A 14,788-nucleotide genomic window follows, 5' to 3' on the forward strand; every position below is an offset into this window, starting at 1 on the left:
GGCCAAAAGGAGCATCTGGGCAACTCCTGGCCTGTCCCATTGACCTCAGGACCGGGGAAGTCCACGCAGCAGATCCTCCTCAGTGCCATCCCATGGCACGGGCAGGACAACCAGGAGATCAGGCCCAGCCAGCGTGGGGTTGGGAAAGGCAGGTCCTGCCTGACCAACCTCATCTCCTTCTCTGACCAAGGACCCGCTCAGCAGCTGAGGGAAAGGCTGGGATGTGTCTCTCTGGAATTCCAGAAAGCCTTTGGCACCATCTCCCCCAGCATCTCCTGCACAAACTGGCTGCTCATGGCTTGCCCGGGGAACTGTTTGCTGGGTGACAAAGTGGCTGATGGCCCAGGGAGTGGTGGGGAATGGAAGGAAATCCAGGTGGGGCCGGTCACTAGTGGGGTTCCCAAGGGCTCAGGGTTGGGGCTGCTCCTGTTTAACACCGTTCTTGATGATCTGGGCCAGGGGATCGAGTGCCCCCTCAGTAAAGTCATGGACAACACCAAGTTGAGTGAGTGTGAGTTGAGTTGGGTGTGAGTGTGGATGTGCTGGAGGGCAGGAAGGTTGTGCAGAGGGATCTGGACAGGCTGGATCAATAAGACCAAGTGTCAGGGCCTGCCCTTGGGTCCCAACAACCCCATGGAACACTCCAGGCTGGGGGCAGAGGGGCTTGAGAGCTACTCAGCAGGAAGGGACTTGCGGGTGCTGCTTGACAGAGACTGGATATGAGCCAGAGTGTGCCCAGAGGGGCAAGAAGGCCAAGGGCATCGTGGCCTTTGTGGAGAAGAGTGTGGCCAGCAGGAGCAGAGAACTGATTGCCCCTCTGTGCTGGGCACTGGGGAGGCCCCACCTCGAGTGCTGTGTCCAGTTCTGGCCTCTCAGTACAAAAAGGCCCTTGAGGGACTGGAGTGTGTCCAGAGAAGGGAACAGAGCTGGGGAAGGCTCTGGAAAACATGTCTGTAGGGAATTGGCTATAGAACACGGCTTGCCTAGGCTGTGGGAACATCTTAGATAGCGAAGTTACAGTGCCCTTGTACCGTGTTAACTAGCTGGTAAACAGGACATTGTAATTAGCAAAACAAAAAGCAACTGAAAGCCACCTGTGTCAACAAAGGAAAGGATTAAGAGGTGATATCAACATTTAAGCAGAACCCAGCCAGGGCTGGGAGGGGGGCCAGAGGGCCCAAGGGGCTCAGAGCCCCTACCTCGTGGCTCTACAACATGGCCACCTCTCCTACAACCAAACTACAACTCTTCTTTTCCGGTCTGGTTGTGGTATGTTTACATTTCTGCAGGAGCGTCCATTGGGCAGAATTTCAAAACTTCCAGGGGTTTCCACCCCTTGGGGTCTACCACTTCTCTTGGCCTCTGGGGAAAAACAAGGTCTAAACCACTACATGAGTTAACCTTTGCAATATGTATGAGCTAATGATAAAGCATATATTAAGCTGTTAGCAATGATCAATAAATGAAGCTTGCTGATTCTCATATTGAGGGTCTCATTCTTCCCACGTCACGACACATGTCTGCTGAGGGACGACTGAGGGAACTGGGCTTGTTGAGTCTGGAGAAGGGGAGGCTCAGGGGGGACCTCATTGCTCTCTACAATGACCTGAAAAGAGGTTTTTAGTGGGGTTGGGGTTGGTCTCTTCTACCAAGACTGTAGTGAAAGGTTGTGAGGGGATAACCTTAAATTGCGTTGGGCAAGGTTCATATTAGATATTAAAGAAACCTTTTTCCACTGAAGGAGTGTTCAGGCATTGGAACAAGTAGCCCAGGGAGGTGGTGGAGTCTCTGGAAGTGTTCAGGTGTGTTGTGGGTTGACTTTAGCTGGACACCAGGTGCCCACCCAGCTGCTCTATCACTCCCCTTCCCAGTGGGACAGGGGAGAGAGTAAGGTGGAAAAAAAAAACAACTTGTGGGTGGGGATAAGCAAAAACTAAAGTGAAGCTTGAGCGCGCAGAAGCCAAAGACAACAGGATTTGTTCTCTACTCCCCATGAGCAGCCATGGTCAGCCACTCCCGAGGAGCAGGGCTTGGGTACCTGTGAGGGTTCCTCAGCAGGCAGCCATTAGACAATGAATGCCCCCCTCCTGCTCCGTGCCTCAGCTTTTATAGCTGACCTGACCTCCCATCTTCTGGAATGTCACTTTGGTCAGTTGGGGTCAGCTGACCTGGCCGTGTCCCCTCCCAGGGTCTTGCCCTTGACTGGGGAGGAATGTAACAGTGCTGATGTTGTGCCAGCCCCGCTCAGCAGTGGCCCAAACACCAGTGTGTTATCAACACCTTTCCAGCTCCCAGTGCAGAGCACTGCACTGGGAGGGTTGCTCTGGGGAAACGAATTCCAGCTCAGCCAGACCCAATACAATCTCCACCCTTATTCCACACCATTTGTGTCAGACCCCACATAATTTATTTATCTTCTGACTATTCCATTGTATTTTTTCCTCATTACTGAGATCCCTCCTTACCAACACATGCTACTTAAACTACATTCCTAAACTGTCTTTAGACCCAACGTACATATTTATACATTTTCATTAACTACTATTCCCTGCCCTTTCACGGATAGGTCTTATTTTCCCATTTTCATGGCCTTCTTCCACCCCTCCAGATGTTGGGCTCCATTCCATCAGAATGGGTACTCAGGACAGGAGAAGCAACACAATCATTGGGCACTGACACCAGCCTGTCCCGGGTCATCATCGCACTCTCCTTCCTCCTCACACAATTGGTTCTTCATTGGTTCATGTAATTCCTGCTACTTTACCTCCTGCAACACACAACTCAGAACACAGATCATCTTTCCCCCAAGGTTAAATCTCCTCGAGGCACACACCAGGTCTCCCCATCTTCCCTCATTACCTACCAGGTACACCCTGGTCCCTGAGCAAAGACAATCCCACGGATGGGTTTGCCTTTTCTCATGGGAGGAGAACCCCACACTGACTTCCCCCCCTCACTTCCCCATGTGTAGTACCAGGACTTTATCCCCTCCCACAGTGTGTAGAGGTTTGGTTTGGGCAGGACCAGGACGGTTGGCAGATCCCCCAGTGTTGACCAGCCAAGTGACCTCAGCTAAATTTGCCTCCCAATGTTTCCATGTGCCATTACCTAATGCTCTCAACATGGTTTTCAACAGTCCATTATACCTCTCAGTCTTCCAGAGGCTTGTGGGTGATAAGGGATATGATAGATCCATTCGATGCCATGTTTCTTTGCCCAAGAACTTGTGAGATTATTCCAAAGTGAGTCCCATTATCTGATTCAGTTCTTTCTGGGGTCCCATGTCACCACAGAATGTGCCTCTCGAGGCCTCAGATGGTGTTTTGAGCAGTGGCCTGGTTTACAGGATATGTTTCCAACCAGCCAGTTGTTGCTTCCCCCATGATGAGTCTGTAGCTCTTGCCCTGGTGTGTTTGTGGCAGTGGTCCAATGCAGTAAATTTGCCAGACCTCACCATATTGGAAATCCAATCCCTCTATTCCAGGCAGATTTTACTTGCATGGCTCCCTTAATTGCCGCAGACGTGTCACATTCACGAGTGACCTGTGTGATGGCCTCCATGGTCAGGTCGACCCCTGGATCATGAGTCCACCTGTACCTTGCATTTCTTCCCAGATGTCCTGATGTTCCATGGGCCCATCAGGCTATAAAGAGTTCACCCTTCTGCTCCCAGTCCAAGTCTACCTGGGCCATTCCAATCTTGGCAACCTTATCCACCTGCTTATTGTTCGTATGTTCTTCAGTGGCACGACCCTTGGGCAAGGGAGCATCGATGTGATGCACTTTCAGAGTCGTGTTTTCCACCCGTGCAGTGATGTCCTGCCACAATGCAGCAGCCCAGATGGCTTTACCCCTGCGTTGCCAATTGGCCTTCTTCCATTGCAGTAGTCACCCCCACAGGGCATTAGCCACCATCCAGGAATCAGTGTAGAGGTGTAGCACAGGCCATTTTTCTCCTTTGGCAATCTTTAGGGCTGGTTGGATGGCTTTCATTTCTGCAAACTGGCTCGACTCACCCTCTCCTTCAGCAGCTTCAACGCCCCGTCGTGTGGGACTCCACACAGCAGCTTTCCACCTCCCATGGTTTCCTACCACTCGGCAAGATCCATCAGTAAACAGAGCATCCCCTCTTTCATTTTCTGGGAACTCATTATATGGTGGTGCTTCTTGGGCATGAGTCACCTCTTCAGGCAGTGCTCCAAAATCCCTGCCTTCTGGCCAGTCCATAATCTCTTCCAGGATCCCTGGGAAACTGGGTTTTCCCATTTGGGCTCGCTGTGTGATCAAAGCTTGCTCCACTTGCTCCATGGAGCACTGGTTGCATGATGTACTGAGGGGATGTTCCCTTTGAACATCCAGTGCATCACAGGCAAACGCAGTGCCAAGAGGAGACACACTTCGTTCCAGCAACTGCTGAGGTGGCTCGAACCCCCTCAGAGGCTGCCAGTATCTCCTTTTCAGTTGGCTTCTGATCCTCGATAACCCCGGCTCCAAAACCCTGATGGTTGACCTCTGGTTTCTCCTGGTGTTCTGTGCCAGAGGGTCCAGGTGAGACCATGCTCCCCAGCTGCCGTGCAGGGGATATTTTGCACAGCTGGTCCTGTTCCAACAGGCCCCAGAGCTACTGCACGGGCTGTCTCCTGTTTGATCTGCTCCAAGGCCTGTTGTTGCTCAAGGCCCCACTCAAAATGAATTAATAAAGAGCATCCATGTCTCCCCCCCTCCTCCCTGCCCTTTCTCCCTTCCTTTCTCTCAGTTATTGCTGATCATGCCATCCCATGGAATGGAATATCCCTTGGGTCAGTCCAGCCCAGCTGTCCCAGCCATGTCCCCTGTGAAACACTTGCCCAGCCCAGCCCATTGGGTGGGGGTGGTTGCAGAGACGCTTCCTGTGGGGCCAGCACTGCCCAGGGACAGCCAAAGCCTTGGGCTGGGACCAACAGCGCTGCAGCCACGAGCACCAACACAGCAGGACAGGGGCTGCTCTGGGCAAGGGGAACTGCAGCCCAGCCACAGCCAGGGCAGTGCTGCTCAGGGGGCTCTGCCAGCCTCTGCTATTCTACAGTTCAAGGAATCTTTCCTTGGAGAGCTCTTTGAAGGGAGAATAGAGAGAGAGGCAGAAGTAGAGCTATCAAATGCACCAGTACAAACACAGCAGTTCCTGTGAGGAACATCTCTCTACTGAAATCATGGAAATCTACTGGACAAATTTGAGGACACAAGTTTATGTGTATGTGGTCACATCATTGACTGGGCCACAAGGAGGGTGATGGTTGGGTAGAGTATCAAGGGGTCAGTTGTGCCTCAGGAATTCATCACCCAGTAGGAAGCTGGTGGCTGTGAAGGGGCTGTGAGGTCACTTGTGCCCCTGGAGGGGACAGGCCAAGAGCAGGAAGGTGGCTGGGGAAGGGCCTGTGAGGTCCCTTCTCTCAGCAGGAGCTGATGGCTCAGCCCATGACTCAGGGCTGGACCAGGGGCTCTCCAGCTGCCCCTGCCCTGGCCTGTGACAGCCCAGCACAAGGCCCCTGGCTGGCACAGGCCCTGGGAGATCCCCTCTGCCCGAGGGCCTGGGCTCCCTCCAGCAACGGGGCTTCTCTTTGGGCTGCCCCGTCCCTGGTGCTGAGCGCAGGATGGGACAGCAGCAGGCACAGCTGGGCCCTGTCTGTGCCCGCAGCTGAAAGGAGCAGCCTGGGCACAGCACGGGGAGGCTGCTGCTGGCAGGGCACGGCAAAGGGCCCGGGAAGGCTGGGCACTGGCACCCCCTTGTCCTTCCCTCAGCGTCACCCCCCAAGGCAGTGCCCCCGGCAGAGCCCTGAGCGAGGTGTGAGGGACAGGATCTGCCTTCCCCGGGCTGGGGGTCAGGGCTGGGCCTTTCTGCTGCCTCCAACCAAGCCAGGCTGTGCTCAACATCTCAGCTGCCTGCACAGAGCCTTTGCCTCCCTGCACTCACGGCCCCCAAGGATCTGCTGGAGAGTCCCTGGGGAGGCTTTGTCAGGAATGGCCCTTGGGGGGCTCCTTAATGCCTCAAGGGGCTGCAGGGTTTTCAAAGTCCTTTGGGTTTTGCTTTTGATGACCTCCAGTTCTCTGCTCTAATGGGTCCCTTCAGAGCCTTTGTCAGGAAGGGCCCTCAGTGGGGCTTGTTAATGCTTGAAGGGACTAAAGGTTTATTAAGGTACTTTGCCTTTCTTTTTGACTCTGAGTCTAGGAGAGGTTTGTTCAATCATGTTCTCCAATTATCTGCTTTAATTAGTCCCTTGAGAGGCTCTGTCAGTAGGTACTCCAGGTTTTTTAAGGAGCTTTGGTACTTCCTTTGGAAACTGAGCCTTTGAGAGCTTTGTGCAATCATGGCCTCCAATTCTCTCTTCCAGCGAGTCCATGAGGAGCCTATATTGGGAATGCCCCTCAGTGGGACCCATTAATGCTTTGAGATATTTTGGGTTCTCCTTCTGACTCTGACTAATGGAAAGGTTTGTGCAATCTCCCCTCAGTACCTGAGGTTCAAGGACCCAGCACCAAAAGCCCCACAGGGGTCATTCAGACAAAGCAAGTCCTAACAAACCAGGGCTCTTCCTGTGATTTTCCTCTCGTCTAGACAGTACATTAGGAATGTTGTCTCATGGAATCAGGGGACCATCGTGACACTGCAGGGCCCCATGGAACTGTTTTGCCCACGACGAGGGTCAGCCCAAGAGACACCAACACCAACTTTGGAGAACAAGTGTGTAATTTTACTGCAGTGCAAAGCAGCAAAGAATGACAAAAGGCTGAGCTCAGTAATGCACCTCATCGTTCCTACCAAGAGTGCCTGGAGTGAGTAGAAAAGCTCCCTGCCCAGTTGCCCTCATCTGTTCCCCTCAGCCAGGCCCGCAGGGCAGCGGGGGAGCCCCGGTCGCAGCCAAGGGTTGGAGAACCCCTCCCGGGCACGGGAAATCCCACCCAGGGCGTCCACTCGTAGGGGAGGGCTCCATCTCTGCTGGGAGGGGGTCCAGCTTTTCTGGCCTTGGAGAAACAAGCTCACAGAGCTACGAGTGTGCAAAACCATCTGGCTCCCTTCTCCTCCTGGGTTCCACCCAGAGCCTGGCCAGGGCTTAAGGGGAAAACCAAGGCAGTCAACCTGCCCCATGTCCTGCCAAACAAGGCCAGACATCGACTGCCATGGCCTTGACCACTCTCTAAAGACAGAAAGATAAAGATCACATTTTGCTCAAAATCAGACATAAGATTTGATTAATGAACACATACAAATATCATTCACTAATGAGCTGAGACTCACAGATCTTACTAATACGCACATTTATTTTGTTCATGGGCAGATACAGGGGTAGTCTTTTCACACAGTACATCTTTGACCAACAAACATACACAGTTTTAGCTAAGGAGCAAATACATGGATAAATAGACCAGTAGGTTGGAAGGTTCACCTAGAGTTCAACTTTGGCTCAGGGCCTGTTGTTCAGCCTCAGCACTTCAATGACAGCCAGACAGGGTTTTTTATTACACAAACACTTTCCATATTCATTGGATAGTCTCCCTTACTTAATACAAAGACGTTACTTTGCTTTACATAGTCACCTCCCCATTGCAAGTCCTTAGTTTGTCCTTTGGGGTCTTTTTCAGGGGTCTCTGGTGGATGTTTTTGGCATCTGATGCCCCCAAAGTTGAGGTGTCCACTTCTTGACCTCAGTTCTGAGCAGACACAGTGTCATTACCTTTCACCACAAAGACTGTAACGTTTGGGTCTGATCTTCTCTGGGTGCACAGAGCTCAGCTTCCATCCTGTTTGCTTAGTTACATCCCTGATCCAATTCTCTAGGACCTCTCCAAGATTATGTTTTTCCTTCCTTGGCCATAGAGAAATGTTGGGAGCAGTGTTCTATATCCCACATCAAATCCCTCCTTTTCTTCAGACTAAGCTCCTGAAGGGATAGAGTGTCTTAGGAGCTTTATTTCATTTTACAGCTCAAGGCATTAGAACAGCTACAGCACTGAATTCTGATGCAAGCTGAAATACAAATGCTCTTCCAGCTTTGGGACAACCCTTCACAGGTGTTATTTCCACACAACCAACACCACCCCGTTCCTTTGGGGACCGGCCAAGGATCAGTCATTTCCCCAGCAGGAAGGGTTTGAGGACATTGGGGGTGATTTCCCACAAACGTGCCCCTTTCATTAACACAATCCAGTTCTCCTGTCCCTTTAGTGGGGGTCACAGCTTTGGACACAGGCAGGATTGTCAGAGGTGGTGGGGGATACTTGCACACTAACTGCTGGGTCTACTTTTTGGTGAGCACAAGTGCTCACCCAGTGACCAGGAATCATTTCTACCAGAATAGTGGAGGCATAAATGGTGAATGGTTTCTTGTCTTTTCAGGTAAATGAGTGCACACCCAACAATCCCTTGGAGGCAACACTTGGGTCACATTTGAGACTAAAATGAGATGTAAATTTTGCTCCCAAGTCAAGACCCAATTAACTATTGTCAGGAGAGCAAAACAAGACTAAAGTATTTTGTTTCTCCTCAGACAACCTCTCAATTACCCAAGGGGCTCTGGCCTTTGGAATTCTGGAATAATGCATCCATGATTTGACTTCTTGTACCACTTCTACAATCAAGTGGGAACCTCTGTCTGATGACATTCCCAAATGTACCTCGAATCCAGGGATTCTTGGATTCAACAGTATTCCACTCACTTCCCTAGCCCAGTTGGTGTCACAAAGGAAAACCTCTGGCCACCCAGAGAAGGTATCCCCCAAGACTAGGAGATCTTTACACCCCCCTTTTCTGGGCAATTCAGTCAAATCCATCTGCCAACATTCACCTGGAACATTTCCACACTGTACATCACCTATTCCCCCTGCATTGGCAGGGTTGGATCATTTCTCTCACACACCACACTGCTGACTCACTGCTTGTACAACTGGGGTCAGTTTTACACCCCTAACCCACCTGTGCAAATGTTACAGTACAGAGACGAATACAAACACAAAACAATGATCAGTGGATAAAACAAAGCCAGACACCAAATTGTGGAATACCCAATAACCCACCCAAAGTGCTGGAAGATCCACACATCTTACATGAGCAGGATTCCCCAAAAGAATGCCTTATTATCCAATGGGATCTTCCCCACATCCCAGACTGGGCTGGGGATCTGTGCTCTTCTCCAGGAAAGTCCTGGGGCCGGCGTGAAGATCCAGAGATCCCTCGGATCCGCGGGAGATCAGGCACAGGGTCCCATCTGGGGGCCAGAAATGATCCCCACAAGCAGCAGAACCCAAGCCCTTCACCCCAGTTTGGGGTGTTAAGAAGCAGGCATTCTTTAGGGCAGCGTGCTGGACGCCTGCAGGAGAGTTCTAATCCAGCCTGCTCAGGGACACAGGCAGGGCTTGGGATTACACACACTGATTCCAGAGGCATTGGATATTCTCCCTTACTTAACACACGTCCATTACTTTGCTTTACACAGTCACATCCCTTATTGCAAGCACCTTTTTGGTCATTTGGGGTCTTCTTTGGGGGTCTCTGGTGGGGGTTTTGTCATCTGGTGCCCCCCCAAAATCAGGTGTCCCCTTCTTGACCTCGGTTCTCAGCATCACTGCTTTTCCCCACAGACCAGCATGTTTGGTTTGATCTTCTCTGGGTCCCCAGAGCTCAGCTCACATCCTGTTTGCTTGAGTTCCAGCCCTGATCCAATTCTCCAGGACTTCTCTAAGATTCTATTGTTCCTTATTTGGTCAGAGCAGAATATTGGGAGCAATGTTCTACTTCTCCCAAACCAAGGCTCCCCGTGCCCCATCTGCTGCCAAACAAGGCCAGACATCGACTGCCATGGCCTCAACCACTCTCCAGATACAGAAAGATAAAGATCACATTTTGCTCACAGTCAGACATATTTTGTTAATGAACAGGTACAAACAGGATTCACTAATGAGCCCAGACTAACAGATCTGACTAATAAGCACACCTGTTTGCTCAGGAGCAGATACACAGGTGGAGTCCCATCACACCACATTTTTACCAACAAACAGACCCAGTTTTAGCTGATGAGCAGATACATGGAGACACAGCCCATTAGGTTGGAAGGTTCATCTAGAGCTCAGCTTTGGCTCAGGGGCTGTTGTTCAGCCTCAGCACTTCAGGGACAGCCAGACAGGGCTTTACATTACACACACAGTTTACAGGTTCATTACAGAGTCTTGCTTACTTAATACAGACACTTTTAGACAACATTTGGATCACATTTGGCACTAAAAAGAGATGTAAATTTTCCTCCCATGTCAACAGTGTTTGAACTGTTGTCAGAATAGCAAAACAAGAGTGAAGCATTTTGTTCCTGCAATAAGTGGGAACCTCTGTCTGATGGCATTCCCAAAGGCATCCCAAATACAGGGAGGATTGCATTGAACAATATTGCAGTCTCTTTCCAAACCTTCTTAGTGCAACAAGGAAAAGCCTCTGGCTATCCAGAGAAGGTATCCCTCAAGACTAGGAGATCTTTACACCCCCCTTTTCTGGGCAATTCAGTCCAATCCATCTGCCAACATTCACCTGCAACATTTCTACACTTTACATCCCCTATTCCCACTGCATTGGCAGGGTTTGGATCATTTCTCTTACACACACCACACTGCTGACTCACTGCTTGTACAACTGGGGTCAGTTTTGGACTTATTATAATCCACTTGTGCAAATGTTTCAATGATTTGCTTCAGTCCAAGGAATACCCTCATGTTCCCCATCCAGCAGTTCACACCAGATTGGTTCAGGGACTATTATTTGCCCACCTGGGGTAACTGCCCAGCCTCCTGGAGCAAATTTTGCTCCTAAAGTTTCAATGAGCTGACAATCCTTAGCACTACACTAGTTTTTTTTCTACTGGGAGAGGTATCTCTGTCAGGGTTATTAAAGACAAAACTTTACTCTCTAAAGTGCCTTTTTCTGCAGCCTCTTTGGCAGAATTATGGGACAAATGATTCCCCAGTTCTGCTTTGGTCTTCCCCTCTTGGTGCACTCTGCAATGCAGGATAGTAGCCTCTGTTGGTTTCTGGAGATCTTCAAGCAAGTCCAAGGATTAACTTGTTCTCCTTGACTCAATCCCCAAGCTGGAGTGAGCACAATTGGTTCTGCTTTCTGGGCTGAGGCACTGCAGAGGAGTGCCCCCAATTCCATGACCTGCTGGGGGGAGTTCCTGTGCATCCAGAGAATTGTTTTCCACGCTGGACAAAGCTGCCCCCACTGGGAAACAATTCCCAACCAGGACTTTCCCAGGGGCTGTCTCCTGAGTCAGCTCTGCCCGAATACACTTCTCCTCTAGTCTGGAAGCAATCACTCTCTGGGCTTCCTTTGCTGGGGCTGGGGGAGTTGACAGGTTGCTTCTTTCCTTCCTGGCCCAGCCTCCCTTGTCCTTGGAGAATTCCAAAGCCCAGGGAAACTCCTGGGGTCTGGACTACTTTCACTTTTTGTTTGGGACACCCCGTATCCACCCAGTCCAAGGAAATTCCACAGTGTCTGATCCCAACATTGCTGCTCAGCATCAGTGGCTATCAAAATATCATCCACACACTGGAATAAGGCTCCAAGAGGGTTTTGACTTTTCCATTCCTCCAGTTCCTTTGCCAATTGAGTTCCAAATACTGGGGGGCTATTTTTAAACCCCTGCAAGAGGACCACCAAAGTCAGCTGGGTTTTCCTCCCTGTTTTTGGATTTTCCCAGTTGAAAGCAAAAAGCTCTTGACTTTCACAACTCAAAGGGAGACAGAAAAAGGCAGCTTTCAAATCTAATACTGTGAAATACATACTAAACTTTCATTTAGGGGAGTTAGCAAAGTGTAAGGATTTGCTATGACTGCTTGTATATCCTCTACTCGATTATTTATAGCTCTGAGGTCTTGGACTAACTGGGATAGCCTTCCATTTGCCCCCTTGACTGGTAAAATTGGAGCATTACATTTAGATTCACATTCTTTTAACAAGCAAAATTTCATCAATTTTTCTACAGAGAGAGAGAATCCCTCACAACTTTCCATTTTCAAAGGCTATTGCTTTGGCCTGACCAGCCCTGCTCCAGGTTTCACTGGAATTCTCACAGGTTCTGCTCTTTTGGATCATGGAGGCACCTCTCCAGCCCATCCTACTGGAATCACTGCATCCCCAAGTGACGTTGGCAGATGGATTAGTTCTGCTTTTGGAGACTCTCATGCAAAACTAGAATCTTCCACAGAATTAGGCTCTGCAATAATAACTTATATTTTATCATTTTTAAATTGGATTGTGGCATTTAATTTTTCCAAGAGATCTCTCCCAGGCAGAGGTTTTGGTGAATTGGGGAAATACTGGGGAGCCAACCACTGTTTTCCCAGTTTTAAATCCACAGCATTAAAAATGGCCCAGTTTCCCAATTCCCTGTCACACCAGACAATTGTTCCAGAATTGTGACTTGAGTTTCATTTTCCCTTATTTAAGACAGGGGAACAAGTTCCCACAGCCACAACCAATTGTACTTAGCTTGGCTGGAACCAGATGTTCTGATGGAGAAGAATCCTCTGGTGCCCCCTCAGTCGTCTTCAGTGATGCCAGAAGAGGGTTGGGAGGGTTCTGAAGTTTCAGTTGTGGATAATCCCATTTCCAGTGTCCATCTTTCTTACAGGATGCACAGGGATTGATCCCAAGTCTCCTGGGGGGGATGTTTGAAGCAGGCTGCCCATGCTCTCATCCTCTTCCTCTCCCCGGGGGCACCATTTCCTCAGGGATTTCTGAAGCTCTCTGCTCTCTCTCTGACACATTCTCTCTCCTTTTCTTCTGGACATGCTAAAGCTGCCTCTTCACATGCCAGTTCCCCTGCAAGATTGGTTTCTGCATCTTGATTTTCTGTTCCCCCACTCAACCTGCCCGTGGGGCCAACCAGAAGATCTGAGTCCTCCTCTTTATTGGGGAGATGATGAGAACAAAGTTCTCCTGTGCTCCACACTGAACAACAAGGCTTTAACCATTTCCCTTGATTTTCCTTTCTGGGCTCACACCAAGGGCTCTGAGGGCGCTGCATTCACACCACAATCCTTCTGCCATTTCACAGGGTTCTGCAAAGTGAAAAACACATCAACACACAGAACCTCCTTCCACTTCTGTTCCTGTTCTGAAACAGCACCAACTGTAACAATGGATTATAATTCAATGTTCCAGAACAGCCACCCATTGATTACAACACTTCATTAAATTCTCCCTGGGAGCTGTTCCTCTGAGGGGGCTGCCAATCTTCATCCAAAATTGCAAAATGCAACAAAGTGGGGATTTCTTCACAATTCCCCCTTCAGATTGCCCACTCCCCATCTCTAAACACTAGACCCAAAATGTTACAATACAGAAACAAATAAGAACACAACAATATTGATCGATAAAACAAAGTCAAATACCAAATTCCAAAATAACCCACCCAAAGGGCTGGAAGATCCACAGGTCTCAGATGAGCAGGATTCCCCAAATACCAAAGAACCCCCCCAGTGCGCTGAAAGATCCACATGTTTGACATGGGCAGGATTCCCAAAGAGAATGCCTTGTTATCCAGTGGGATCTTACCTGTGTCCCAGACTGGGCTGGGGATCTGTGCTCTTCTCCAGCAAAGTCCTGGTGCTGGTTGAAGATCCAGAGATCCCTCAGATCCGTGGGAGATCAGGCAGAGGTGTCCTGTCTGGGGGGCCAAAAATTACACCCAAAAGCAGCAGAAACAAACTTCTTAACCCCAATTTGGAGATGTTAAAAAGGGCATTCTTCTTTGTTCAGCATGCTGGAGGTTCAGAGGAGAGCTCCTCTAATCCAACGTGCCAAATGACAGACAGGGCTTTTTATTACACACACTGTTTACATGTGCATTTGATAGCCTTGCTTACTTAATACATATTCATTACTCTGCTTTACATAGTCACACCCCTATTGGAAGTCCTTTTCTGGTCCTTCTGGGCCTTCTCTGTCATCCTGACCTCAGTTCTTGAGCAGCACAGCACCACTGTGCTTCTTTTATCTGGGTACACAGGGCTTAGTTTACATCCTGTTGGTTTGGGACATCCCTTATCTAATTCTCTAGGACTTCTCCAGGATTACATTGTTCCTCATTTGGGCACTCCAGGGTACTGGGAGTAGAGTTTCTATTTCTTCTGTCAATGGTTTGATGGAGACCATGAGGAGCTGGGAACTCGTTGCAGGGAAAAGAGGGAGCAGTGGGGAAGTAACAGGCAGGTGGGGGAGAGAACTGTTCAGAGAACAGCTGAGATACAGCTCGAGCAAGGTGAAAACTAAACTGTCATTTGGGGTCATCCCAGATCGATTGGATTTCAGAAATTACTCAACACAGGTGCCACCTCCTCCAGCCAAGCCCATTTAACCCCCCCTTCCCCAGGTGGTTCCTTTGCCCATGAGCAGCAAAGCTCCCACTGCTTCTGCAACTGGAGAGTGTTGGAGCCGTGGACCATTAACATTCCAGTCTCTCCCAGCTCTGCATCCCAAAAGTCGAGAGGGATCAGTCTGTCACCTCAAAGTGAATCAATCCCATTGAAAATGGCTGGATCCCATTCCAAAACCTCTGTGTTTCTTATTTTCCCTATGTAATTCTGGGGCAGCCGGTGCCACTCCTCAGCTCTCAGCAGGCTGAGGCTCGGCCTTGCACTTTTGCCTTTGCTGGATTTCTTCATCAAATATTTCTCTCTCCCTGAAAAGAAACATATGGAAGGTTTTCAATAATCTGGACATCTTTAGACCATCTGGACAAATGACAGTTTGCAGTGTTGGAACAGCTCA

General features: G+C 49.7%; 1 long non-coding RNA gene across 1 annotated transcript; it reads right to left on the bottom strand.

Moving 5' to 3' along the window:
• Nucleotides 1–7,276: 7,276 nt before the first annotated feature.
• On the bottom strand, nucleotides 7,277–13,939 carry LOC120324808. The gene is made up of 2 exons (XR_005566416.1): nucleotides 13,574–13,939; nucleotides 7,277–13,077 (listed from the first exon to the last, which is right to left on the bottom strand). It is a non-coding gene; the product is annotated as an uncharacterized LOC120324808 (long non-coding RNA).
• Nucleotides 13,940–14,788: the final 849 nt, after the last annotated feature.

Source organism: Pipra filicauda, unplaced genomic scaffold (assembly GCF_003945595.2).
Source record: "Pipra filicauda isolate LSUMZ 115617 unplaced genomic scaffold, ASM394559v2 scaffold711_size138364_pilon, whole genome shotgun sequence".
Lineage (NCBI taxonomy): Eukaryota > Metazoa > Chordata > Aves > Passeriformes > Pipridae > Pipra > Pipra filicauda.